Source organism: Bubalus kerabau, chromosome 17, assembly GCF_029407905.1.
Source record: "Bubalus kerabau isolate K-KA32 ecotype Philippines breed swamp buffalo chromosome 17, PCC_UOA_SB_1v2, whole genome shotgun sequence".
Taxonomy (NCBI): Eukaryota; Metazoa; Chordata; class Mammalia; order Artiodactyla; family Bovidae; genus Bubalus; species Bubalus kerabau.
The window spans coordinates 21,936,910-21,948,379 of record NC_073640.1 but is presented as its reverse complement, the minus strand read 5'-3'; positions in this window follow the sequence as shown (position 1 = coordinate 21,948,379).

Genomic DNA, 11,470 nt, shown 5'->3' with positions numbered 1-11,470 from the left:
TGGTTACAGATGCACCCTGCTTCCCACAGAGCCCCAGGGAGAGGGATTAGAGTGGAATTCGACTTGGTGTTAAGCAGATGTTATCTCCTGTGCTGCCTCTATCTGTCTCAGCCCTGTGATCTTGGGCAAGTCACTCCACCTATCTGAGCTTTAGAGTCCTCATCTGAAAAAGCAAATTCCGCTGGTACCTACTTCACAGGGTCGTTGGGATACCGAGAGGGCTAACACTCGTACAATGCTTAGCACAGCACCTGGCACACAATAGATGGCAGTGACAATGGTTTATGTGCCAGGTACACAGCTTAAACTTCACAAGGCAAGGTCTCAACCAACAGATGTCAGCAACCCAAACCTCCCAGTGAAAGAAAGTCACAGAGAGTGAGGGCAAGAGAGGCAGCAGAGGATGACAGCAGAGGCATGGGTCCCCTTGGCTCCTCCTTGTCCTCTGGACCAGTGACTTGGAGAATCCCGCTAGGAGGACATGGAGAGACAGGAACTCATCAGCACTGCTAACAGAATAGACTGTGTGGCCCATCTGAGAGCAATTGGAGGGATTCAGCAACGTTGGGTCTACTTAGGACCTGGCTCAGGGGTCTGCAAGCTTGCAGGTCAAATCTGGCCAGACCCTGTTTTTGTAAATAAAGGTTTGTTAGAATACAGCCATGCACATTCATTTACATATGGTCTATGGCTGCTTTAGTGCTGCAACGAAAGAGCTGGGTAATTGCAACAGAAGCTGGATGGACCACAAAGCCAAAAACATCTACTGTCTTACTCTCCACGGAAAGTTTGCCAACCCTGACCTAGGACCCAGTGACCTCACATCAGGAAGAAATCCTCCCACTGATCCACAAGGGCTGCTCACTGGTGCCCTGCCCAGTAAGCATTCATTTCTAGGGAATCAAAAAGCAAAATGCAGGTGATACATAATATAGAATACAATTAAAAGCAAAAAACAGCAGTATGGGTAGTTCTCGATATTGGGCTGAGTGATAAAGAACCAAAAAATACAAGAATAATGAAAATAGCTAACCCTTGTAAAGCATTGGGCTTCCCTGGTGGCTCGGATGGTAAAGAATCCACCTGCAATGCAGGGGACCCAAGTTCAATCCCTGGGTTGGGAAGATCCCCTAGAGAAGGAAATGGCTACCCACTCCAGTAGTCTTGCCTGGAGAGCTCCATGGACAGAGGAGCCTGGTGGGCTATAGTCCACAGGGTCACAAAGAGTTGGACATGACAGCAATTAAGCACATGCCAGGCAGCTCTATGATGTAGCAACAAGTAGACAATCCCATTTCACAGATAGAGACACTGAGCCTCCAAATGGCTAAGTAACCACTAGCCAGTAACTAAGCCGGGGTTTTGAACTCAGGCAACTTGAGCGCGGAGCCTGTACTCTTGACTGCTACACTGTACAGAACATAATGCTTCTCTCTAGTCTAAAATTTCATGCACCAAAAAGGTAAATTTTATATGTATTTTGGGAAAGGAAAAAAAAAAGGAGGTGAAAGTGTTAGTTACTCAGTCATGTCCAACTCTTTGTGGCCTATGGACTTGGTGGCTCCTCTGTCCATAGAATTCTCCAGGCAAAAAAACTGCAGTGGGTAGCCAATCTCTTCTCCAGAGGATCTTCCCGACCCAGGTATCGAACCCAGGTCTCCCGCATTGCAAGGTATCTTAGCACCATAAAAAGAGAAGAAACAGACATCCACATACAAAGCAACATTATGCGCTTAAGCATGTTTACCCAACACATGGAAAGGCTGCCTGCCTCCATGCTGGCAGAATGTGGGGAAGGAAGAAAGTGACCCGCGGCAGGCAGGGGGAGGCTATAAAACAGAGACAAATGATAGCAGCCTGCTACGAACCGACTCCATTCCATGCACCTAAGGTCCATACTTTTCTCAGCTTCAAGATGTTTAGAGAGAATTCCAGCACGCCAAGTGCAGCATGAGGGTCCAACCGCAGGCCACGGCCGATGTGGCCAGCTGCCTGGTCCCCCACCTTCCTCGCTCTCACCTGCGGCCTGGCAGCTCGGCGGGCCGCCCCAGTAGCCGCCGGTGGTGCAGGAACTGGGGCCTGGCATGGCGGGCCTGGCAGGGCACCGCGGGCTGGCTGCCTTATCGCGCCGGACAGAACAAACAGCGTGGGGCTTGACACGGGCTCTCCCCGTGGCCGCAGCGGGGCAGCCGGCTTTTTTTTCCCTGACCATCTTTGAGCTCGAGATCAGACACAGGGAAAGATTAAAACAAATATGAATTTAATCAAGGGATTCTGCTATCCTGGGGTGGGAACAGGAGCCTGCTGACATAAAGAGGGTCTGAAGCGCTGGGGAGCCAGAGCCGAATCAAAGCCGCTTGCTTACCACTAACCGCTCAGATGATCCATATCATAACAACAAAAAAGAAAAACAATTATTTATTCTTTTTGATGTTGCAGCTCAGCAGCAACTTGCTTTTTGAAGAGAGCAAGGTCAAAACCAAGTTATTGTTTCTGCCTGAAACTTTGACAGGAACTCCGAGTTCTTCCGTGTGACCTACTTAGATCAGGGATACGGGGAAGTCAGAGATGTTCATTTCTTCTGGGCCACGGATTAGGGCTTCCTTTCTTCTCCTGCCCTCTCTCCCTCCCCCTCACCATTCCTTGAGCCCCTCTCTCTCCGTGAAGGGCCTGAATGAGATGTCCTGGGGAACACAAAGGCTGCAAACCTTCTATCTCCTCCAGGAGAGCCAGAAGCTGAGCTCCCTGGATGCACTCCTCCAAGCCAGGCCCGAGAAAAGTCACCCTTCCACCGCCTGAGTTACTCCCCTGAAACCACAACCTCCCCAGAGGCCAGGGATACAGCAAGGAGTAATTCAGAGGCTGCCTCTGCTTGAAGAAAGTTTGCCTCACGCGAGAGCAACGTGATCAAATAACAGGTTATAATTCAGGAGATCGACATCACCACAGGGGTTCATGAGAAAACAGGCTTTTGTAATCCAGGCCAGGGATCCAGAGGCACCCGCTCCAGGGAAGTGGCATTCAAGCTAAACCTCAAGGATGAGTCCAGGTCGGCCAGGGGCGGAGGGAGGAAGGGTTGGAGCAGACAGAAAGCTTATGATAAGCCAGCGGATGAAAGAAAGGGAGTTCAAGGAACTGAGGGCACTCCTGCCCTGGGCTTCTGGGTCTTAAAGGGAGGAGACAGTATGGGACCTGGAGGTTGGATGGGGACCAGTTTTCAGGATGGACGTGGTCAGGGGGAGCTTCTTGGCTACACCAAGGAGTATCTGTGTTTTCTCTTGATAAAGATGGAAAGCCACAGTGGAGGCCTTTCAATGGGGAGCAATGTGGCCAAGTTTGCTTCAGAAGAATGGTTGTAAGGTCACAGGACTGGAGGGGAGAGGTGATGCTGGCAGGGGCCAGGCAGGTGTCAGGAGAGGTAGGGAGAAGTGGAGAGCTTTGGGAAGGATGTACAGAGTACCAACAAGACCCTGTGCCTAAGGAGAGAAGGTTGGCACCAGTGTCCTCCTTCATTGCCCAAGAGGAGGCAGGTTGGACTTGGGCGATATTATATTTTGAGTTTCAGTCCAGGTGGAGATGTCTGGTCAGATGCACAGGTCTGGGGCTCAGGAGACAGGGGGCTAGGCCTGCAGATTTAAGAGGACACAGTACCTGTAGACCCCAGCATCTCCGCCTGCCCTCCAACATTTGACTGATGCCTCCTTGGATCCGAGGGCTTCCCAGGTGGCACAGTGATAAAGAATCCTCCTGCCAAGGCAGGAAACACAGGTTCAATCCCTGGGGTGGAAAGATCCCTTGGAGTAGGAAATGGCAACCCACTCCAGCATTCTTGCCTGGGAAATCCAATGAACAGAGGAGCCGGGGGGTGGGGGCGGGGCGGTCAGGGGCAGGGGCTACAGTCCATGGGGTCACAAAGAGTCTGATGAGACTGAGTGACTGACCATGCATGCCTTGGATCTGGATTTTCACATTGACTCCTCCACCAGAAAAGTTGAAACCCTGGAGACCCCTTCACACTGTGCCAAGCCCTGGGTCGGGAGGGATCAGAAAGCATCATCAGACCCAGCTCCAGTCCCATCAGATGAGTCTCCTTCAGAAGCCAAAGGGATGACACATGGTGCCCCAGGATGGGTTCCCCTGAAGCAGACCCTGCGACAAGAACATGAGCGCAAGCAGCTTATCAGGGAAGTGGTTCCAGGACATATCAGTAGGGACTTAGGGAAGTGAGGCAAGAGGAGAAGGCATCCAAGGACAGGCTACCAAGCAGATGACGGCAATGGATGAAAGGGGTTTCATCCCACCTGGACCCAAGGACCTGCCTGAGGGGTATCCCCCCCGAGGGGGATTCATGCACCACTTCCCAGCAGTCCCCCACTGCAGGCTGCTCCTGGGACACTTCAGGCCTGCCCCCATGTGGGGCCAGTCACCCTCCCGCATGCAGAGAATGAACTCAGATTGTCACACAGTTCTTTGCAGTGAGAAGCCAGAGGTGGGAACTATGACCCTCAAAGGCATCTGGGTAAGGCATCCACCAGCAAATCACCAAACTGAGTGAGTGAGTGAGTGAGTGAAAGTCGCTTAGTTGTGTACAACTCTTTGCGATCCCCATGGGCTATAGCCCGCCAGCTCCTCAGTCCATGGGAATTCCCAGGCAAGACTACTGGAGTGGTCGCCATTTCCTTCTCCAGAGGGTCTTCACAACCCAAGGATCGAACCCAGGTCTCCCACATTGCAGGCAGATTCTTTGCCACCTGAGCCACCAGGGAAGCAAAAACTGAGTGAGTTCCCAATAAATGAATAGATTTTCACTATTGGAAAAAAAAAACAAAAACAGAGAGCATTTTCTCCAGACTCCCCAACTGCAAGAAACATCAGACAGCAGGAGAAAAAGCAAGAAATTAACATATTAACAATATGACCCCATTCCCACCCCATCAAGGGCCAGACAGAAGCCAGAACACTGGAGTGGGTTGCCAGACAGAGAAGTGACACATCTGAAAATATGCCAGAAAACACCTCACACCCAGAGAACAAAGAAATGGCACCCTTTAAAATGTGAAGGATTTTTACTTCATTTCTTGCTTGAGGGAAGCAGGTGATGTTTCTTCCAACGAAGAAGTGTCTGCTGGGGAAGAACGGGGTCTGGAAGCTGGAGGGGACCCTGGAGGCTGGGAGGTTTCACTGTTTTTTAAGATTTTTTTTTAATGTGGTTCATTTGAAAGTCTTCATTGAATTTATTACAATATTGATTCTGTTTTATGTTTTGGTTTTTTGGCCATGAAGCTCCCTGACCAGGGATCACACCCACACCTCCTGCACTGGGAGGTGAAGCCTTGACCACTGGACCACCAGGGAAATCCCAGACATTTCTCTCTTTGTTGACAATTCTCCGGTGGTCCCCCCAAGCAGACCTTACCAGTTCCACACCTGCTAGCCCAACTCGCAACCTCTAGCCCCTGTGCCTCTTCCTCTGGCAACCAAAGCCTTGGCCAGAAGTGCCAGCGGATTACCATCCCCTAAGGAACAGCCTGAACAAACAGTGGGCGGGGAGCTGGTAGGGGGTCCCCCCAGGCCCTCGCCCCAATGGTAACGCAGAAGCCCGTGCTTCTCGCACTTCCAGCAGTCCCCGTGGTCCCAAGCTCTAGAGGCATGCCTTGGCAGCTGGCTTCCAGGCACCTTCCTTTTCTGCCTCACATACAGAGGTGTGCTGAAGCCCCTGAAAACCCACTCTCCCCATCTCTTCCCAGCCTCTCCCTCAGTTACATCATGCCAATAGCTTGAAATCAGCCATGGTGGAAACATTTACACCATGGAAATTGGCAGACACTAGAAATAAGGTGTTTTGTTGATTTTTTTTAAGCCAGTTTACCAGCACATCACTGCTCCCCTATCAGTGTTTCTCGGCATTCATTTCAGTTCAGTCACTCAGTCGTGTCCGACTCTTTGCGACCCTGTGAACCACAGCACGCCAGGCCTCTCTGTCCATCACCAACTCCCAGAGTTTACCCAAACTCATGTCCATTGAGTCGGTGATGCCCTCTAACCATTTCATCCTCTGTCGTCCCCTTCTTCTCCTGCCCCCAATCTTTCCCAGTGTCAGGGTGTTTTCAAATGAGTCAGGTCTTTGCATCAGGTGGCCAAAGTATTGGAGTTTCAGCTTCAACATCAGTCCTTCCAATGACACCCAGGACTGATTTCCTTTAGGATGCACTGGTTGGATCTCCTTGCAGTCCAAGGGACTCTCAAGAGTCTTCTCCAACACCACAGTTCAAAAGCATCAATTCTTCTGCACTCAGCTTTCTTTATAGTCCAACTATCATATCCATACCTGACCACTGCAAAAACCATAGCCTTGACTAGACGAACCTTTGTTGACAAAGTAACGTCTCTGCTTTTTAATACGCTATCTAGGTTGATCATAACTTTCCTTCCAAAGAGTAAGTGTCTCTTAATTTCATGGCTGCAATTCCCAAATAAATTAACTTGTACTCAGACCCTCACTCAGGACCTGCTCCTAGTGAAACAAAAATGAAGACAGCTCCCCGAGTCAGGGAGACCAAGAACGGTCATCTATGCCACACAGTGGTGTCACAGAGGTTGCAGGCCCCTTTCCAGTTCTTACATTATGTTCCAGCCTTTTCTGCAGGCCTTCCTTCTCCCCCAACACCAGCACAACCATATCTGTCCCCAGTTTGTTTCAATAGTCCCAATTCTTCTCCCCTCTTTACATCTAAACCCTTCAACCACTGGGGGACTTCCCTGGTCGTCCAGTGGGTAAGAGTCTGACTTCCAATGCAGGGTACAAAGATTCAATCCCTGGTCCAGGGACTAAGATCCCACATGCCTGTGGGGCAATTAAGCCCATGTGCTGAAACTAGAGAGAAATTTGTTGCACAATGAAGATCTCATCTGCCACAACTAAGACCTGATGCAGACAAGTAAACAATAAAATTTTAAATAAAATTAAATAAACCTTTCACCATCGGACTTCCTAGTTTATCTCACTGAAGAAGCACAATGCAGTATAGGTAGAGTCCTGTGACTTGCTCTGGGCAATAAAATGAGGTGGAACTGATGGTCTATCCAATAGGATCCTAGGTCTTGTGAGAGCATCGCTGTTTCTCATCTTGTGATGTTGCTGTCACCCTGAGGAGGACATTCTGGGCAGCTCAGCTGGTCCCAGTGGAGGAGAAGAGAGAATGGGAACAAGAGGCAACCCAGCTAGCTGCCTCAGATCAGCCCAGCCTGGAGCAGAGCCTCCAAGCCAAACCACAGATGTGCGAGCAATACACACTTCCTGTTGCAGGCTACCAGGTTCCATGGCTGTTTGTTACGATAGGGAACCATCCCCACCCACTCTGATTCCAAGTGGTTCAGGGAGAGTGGACCCCATCTCCCAGCTCCAGAAAGAACGTGTACCAGTCTGTACCCTGGCATCCTGGCCTCAGTTGCTACTTCACAAATGGGCATGTGATCCAAGCCAGGCCAGTGAGGTCCAACCTTGGGGCATTTTCTGGAACTCCTGGAAAAGAGGTACTTGCTTCCCACTGGGACTGCATAGATGGTGGGATGTCAACCAGTTGCTCTGGTAGCCATCTTGCCAGGACAAAGGAAGTGACTTTTGGAGAACGGAGCCATTGTGTGCTGGTGAATTAGCTCTCCTCCCACAGAGAAAAAGAATAAAGAAAGCAAGCCCTGGTTTGCGGTATTTGCCAATTTCCATGATAGAAATACTCCCACCATGGCCAATTTCATGCTACCAAAGATTTAGCAACACTGCCCAAAATTCCTGAATGTTTTACAGTTGGCTCCAACACACCCCTGGAATGGAACCTATACCATGAAAAACAGAGCCAAGAGATGGAAAGATAGGCAGTATCCTGGTGATATTATTTGAGTTGAGCTCTGGATCGAGCCATGCCTGAAATTCATTAGTACCCTTAGACTATACTCTCATGTGAGCCAACAACTTCCTTTTGTTTTTCAAGCCAGTCTGATCTGGGTTTCTTTTATTTGCAACTGAGAGGAGACTGACTAATACATACTCTCTCCTGCCCCATCATGCTTCCATACTTTGAGAAATAATAATAAATAATTTTAGAATAATAACAGTAACAAAGCAAGATTTAATTGAGCACCAATGACGTGCCAAGCACTTTACAGAAAACTTCTGCCAATAATATTCATATCAGTACAGTGAGTATTTATTTCCCATGACAACACTATGAGCTAAGTACAATTATTAGTCCCATTTGACAGATAAGAAAAGTGAGGCACAAAAGGTGAAGTCATCATCCCAAGGGCCCCCAGTTACGATGAAGAGCCAGGATTCAATCCTCAGGAATGTGGTCCCAGAACCTGTGACTCATTACTGTCCCAAGGGGAGCATGGTGGAGTGTGCGCCAGACACAGGAGAAGAGGAGAAGTCTACCCCAGATGGTTACAACTGCTCATCTGCCCACATTCTCCTTCATTGAAGTAGCCCAGGGGCCTGGCAGGGGCCTGACTCTGCCCCAAGGGGGGAAGTGTGAGTTGACGTCCCCGCCCTTGCCACCCTGCCACCCCTCCCCCTCCAGCTAGCCTGCACCCCTCAGTCTCCAGGGGTTCTCCACCTCTGGCACCCAGCAACAGGTGCAGCAGGAAGATGAGGCACCAGATGTGCCTGGAGGCAGGAAGCTATGGAAACCCCACTGCCAAGAACAAAAACCAGAGTCCCACACCTGGACATATCACAGGAGAAGGATGGGAAGGAGACAGACAGACAGACAAAGTGGGAACCACACAGGGAGAGAGCAAAGGCAGACAATAAGAAAAAGAGGCTTGCCCTCCCCCTTGCCCACCTGTCAACACATCTAACTCTCTCCTCTCTGGGGCTGAGAACAAGATGGGGAAACAGGAAGATTTTTTTTTTTAATGAAGTGTACTTCATTTACAATGTTATGCTACTTTCTGCTGTACAGCTAAGTGACTCAGTTATACATATATGCGCTCTTTTTTAAATGTTTTTCTCCATTATGTCCCGGGAGATTGGGTATAGCTCCCTGTGCTATCCAGTAGGACCTCATTGTTTATCCATTCTAAATATAATAGTTTGCATCTACTAACCCAAACTCCCACTCCCTCCCACTCTCTCCACCTGTCCCGCTTGACAACCATAAGACTGTTCTAGCCAGGATGTGGAAACAACGTAAATCCACCTAAAACAATCTAAATGAGTTGACAGATGAGTGGAGAAAGATGTGGTACGTATATACAATGGAATACTATTCAGCCATAAAAAGAGCAAAATAATGCCATTTAAAGGGGGGACCTTTTAACACCAGCAGGTAAATGTTGGGTGGCTACGTTTCTTTAGTTTCAATTCTCCTCAAGGCTCAGATGCACAGCAAGAGCCTCCAGACAAGTGAGTGAAGACATGCCCATATGGGGGGATGTTCCTCACTTGACTGCATCCTGGGCAATGGATCCGATGCCCAGGGAGCCCCAGGAACCCCTCTTAGCCCAGGCTCCAGAGGCAACTAAGCCCTGCAAAGGGGCAAAGGGAGGTGTTAGAGGGCCAGTGTGAAGGGAACCTGCCAGACACAATCCAACTCTCCCTTCAGGATCTGAACTCTCTTCTGACCCCACAAGTCACCCAGTCTCTCAGAATAACCAAGTCCTCCCGTGGAACATGGACTTGAGGTCTTGCTTGTCCCTAACCTGCCATGTGACCGTGGTTAAGCTCTTACCCTCCCAGGACCTCAATCTGCCACCTCTAGAGGAGCTCCGGTGCTTTGGGGGCCTGCGATTCTGTAGACCTTCATCAAACTTCAAAGCCAGTGATGCCCTCACAAGGACACTGCTCAGCATCCCCTGAATGTCCACCCTGCCCCTCCCCTGGAAGCCTCCCGTACGGTCCAGTTTTCAGCCTCCTCCCTGCCCACCCATCACACCTCAGCTGCCCCATTCCCTCAAGGTCTTGCCAAGGAGCTGAACTGAAGGGAACTGAGAGAGGAGACAGAAGCTGAGACCAGCCCAAGGCACCACCCCTGCTAGAGAACAGGGCAGCATCAGACTGGCCTGGCCCTTTGGCCTTTGGGCATTTAAGACGGGCTTCCCAGGTGGTGCTAGTGGTAAAGAGCCCACCTGCCAATACAGGAGACCTAAGAGACTAGGGTTCGATCCCTGGGTCTGGAAGATCCCCTCGAGGAGGGCACTTAAGACAGTGCGGCCCTTGGAAAGAGAGCTGAAGGCTCCTCCACCACTCTGAGCCCTCTAGAACAGGGCCGATTCCTGAAGGAGAGCGCGTGTGTGGGCAGAATCACAGGTCAGAAAACCCCTCCCTGGCTCCCTGAGAGACAGACCTCGAAACCATCAAGGAGGGCGAATGGGAAGGGAGGCTGACCCATGGGCACCTTGGGGGGCTTCTCACGGATGACAGGCGTTGGCAGCCAGAGAGGGTGTGTGAATGGACCCGTGTGCGACGGAGCCACGCATCACACAACCACGGCCTGGTGCCAGATGTCAGCCGCGGGTGCAGCCCCCAAGCCCCACTCCCCCAAACCAGAGGCGTCCCTTCCAGAGAAGAAAGAGGAGGGAGCTTCATCATTAACAGCGCTGGCGGCAAGGTAAGGGCACCCGCCCGCTCGGCGCACCCTCGCCCATAATCATGCCAGCCAGGCTTTTATCCCCACGCACACGCAGAAAGTTTATTGTTGTATTTCGGCCTTTTTTCAGTCTCCTCTGCCTTTTATGCAAGGGGAAGGGTGCTGAGGGGTCGAGGCATCCTCCCCCAGCTCCTCTCCCTGCTTCAGTCCTTTTAGAAAAACACCCAAAGCCATAATTTGTCTTAGAATTTCTTTTGAAACAGCTACAAGAAAGACTGACGACTGCTCTTTTCCCTCTGTTTCTGATTCCAGCCATCCCTTTATCTGGCTTTCATTAGAGCCTCGGCCGCGCCTCTTTTGTGGGAGAGACTGGAGGGAGCCGAGGCAGTTTCCCAGCCGCTGTGATGTTGCTAAAGATTAAAAAGGAGCTTTGAAGCTGCACCAGTTCTCTCTGCGCCCCCTCGGTACAGGACCTCAGAAAGACCCAAGCCATCTGGCAAACCTGACATAAAGACAAAATAAAGTGATTGAAACAGTCTCTTCAAAGCCACAATGGCAGATTTGTTGATTTGGGTGTTATCTTTCATGCGAGGCCCTCAGAAGTCACCAGAACACCTAGGTAATCTCGGGCAGGCCTGACTACTGTGGATGGAGCCTTCCAGGCCGAGGCTCGGAGAGGGGCCACGCCAGGCGGGGCCGAGGGACGGATGGAGGGGGCCGCTGGAGGTGGGCCCCAGGAAACTCCACCATCGAATCCAGAGCCGCCCCGGCAACGGTCTCCAGTGAGGCCAGCTCAGTCCGACCCCCCGCCCCTCACCACGGCCAACCCAGTGTCCCACCTCAGGAGGGGCACCCGACGCCGGCCAGATGGAGTCAGGATGGGA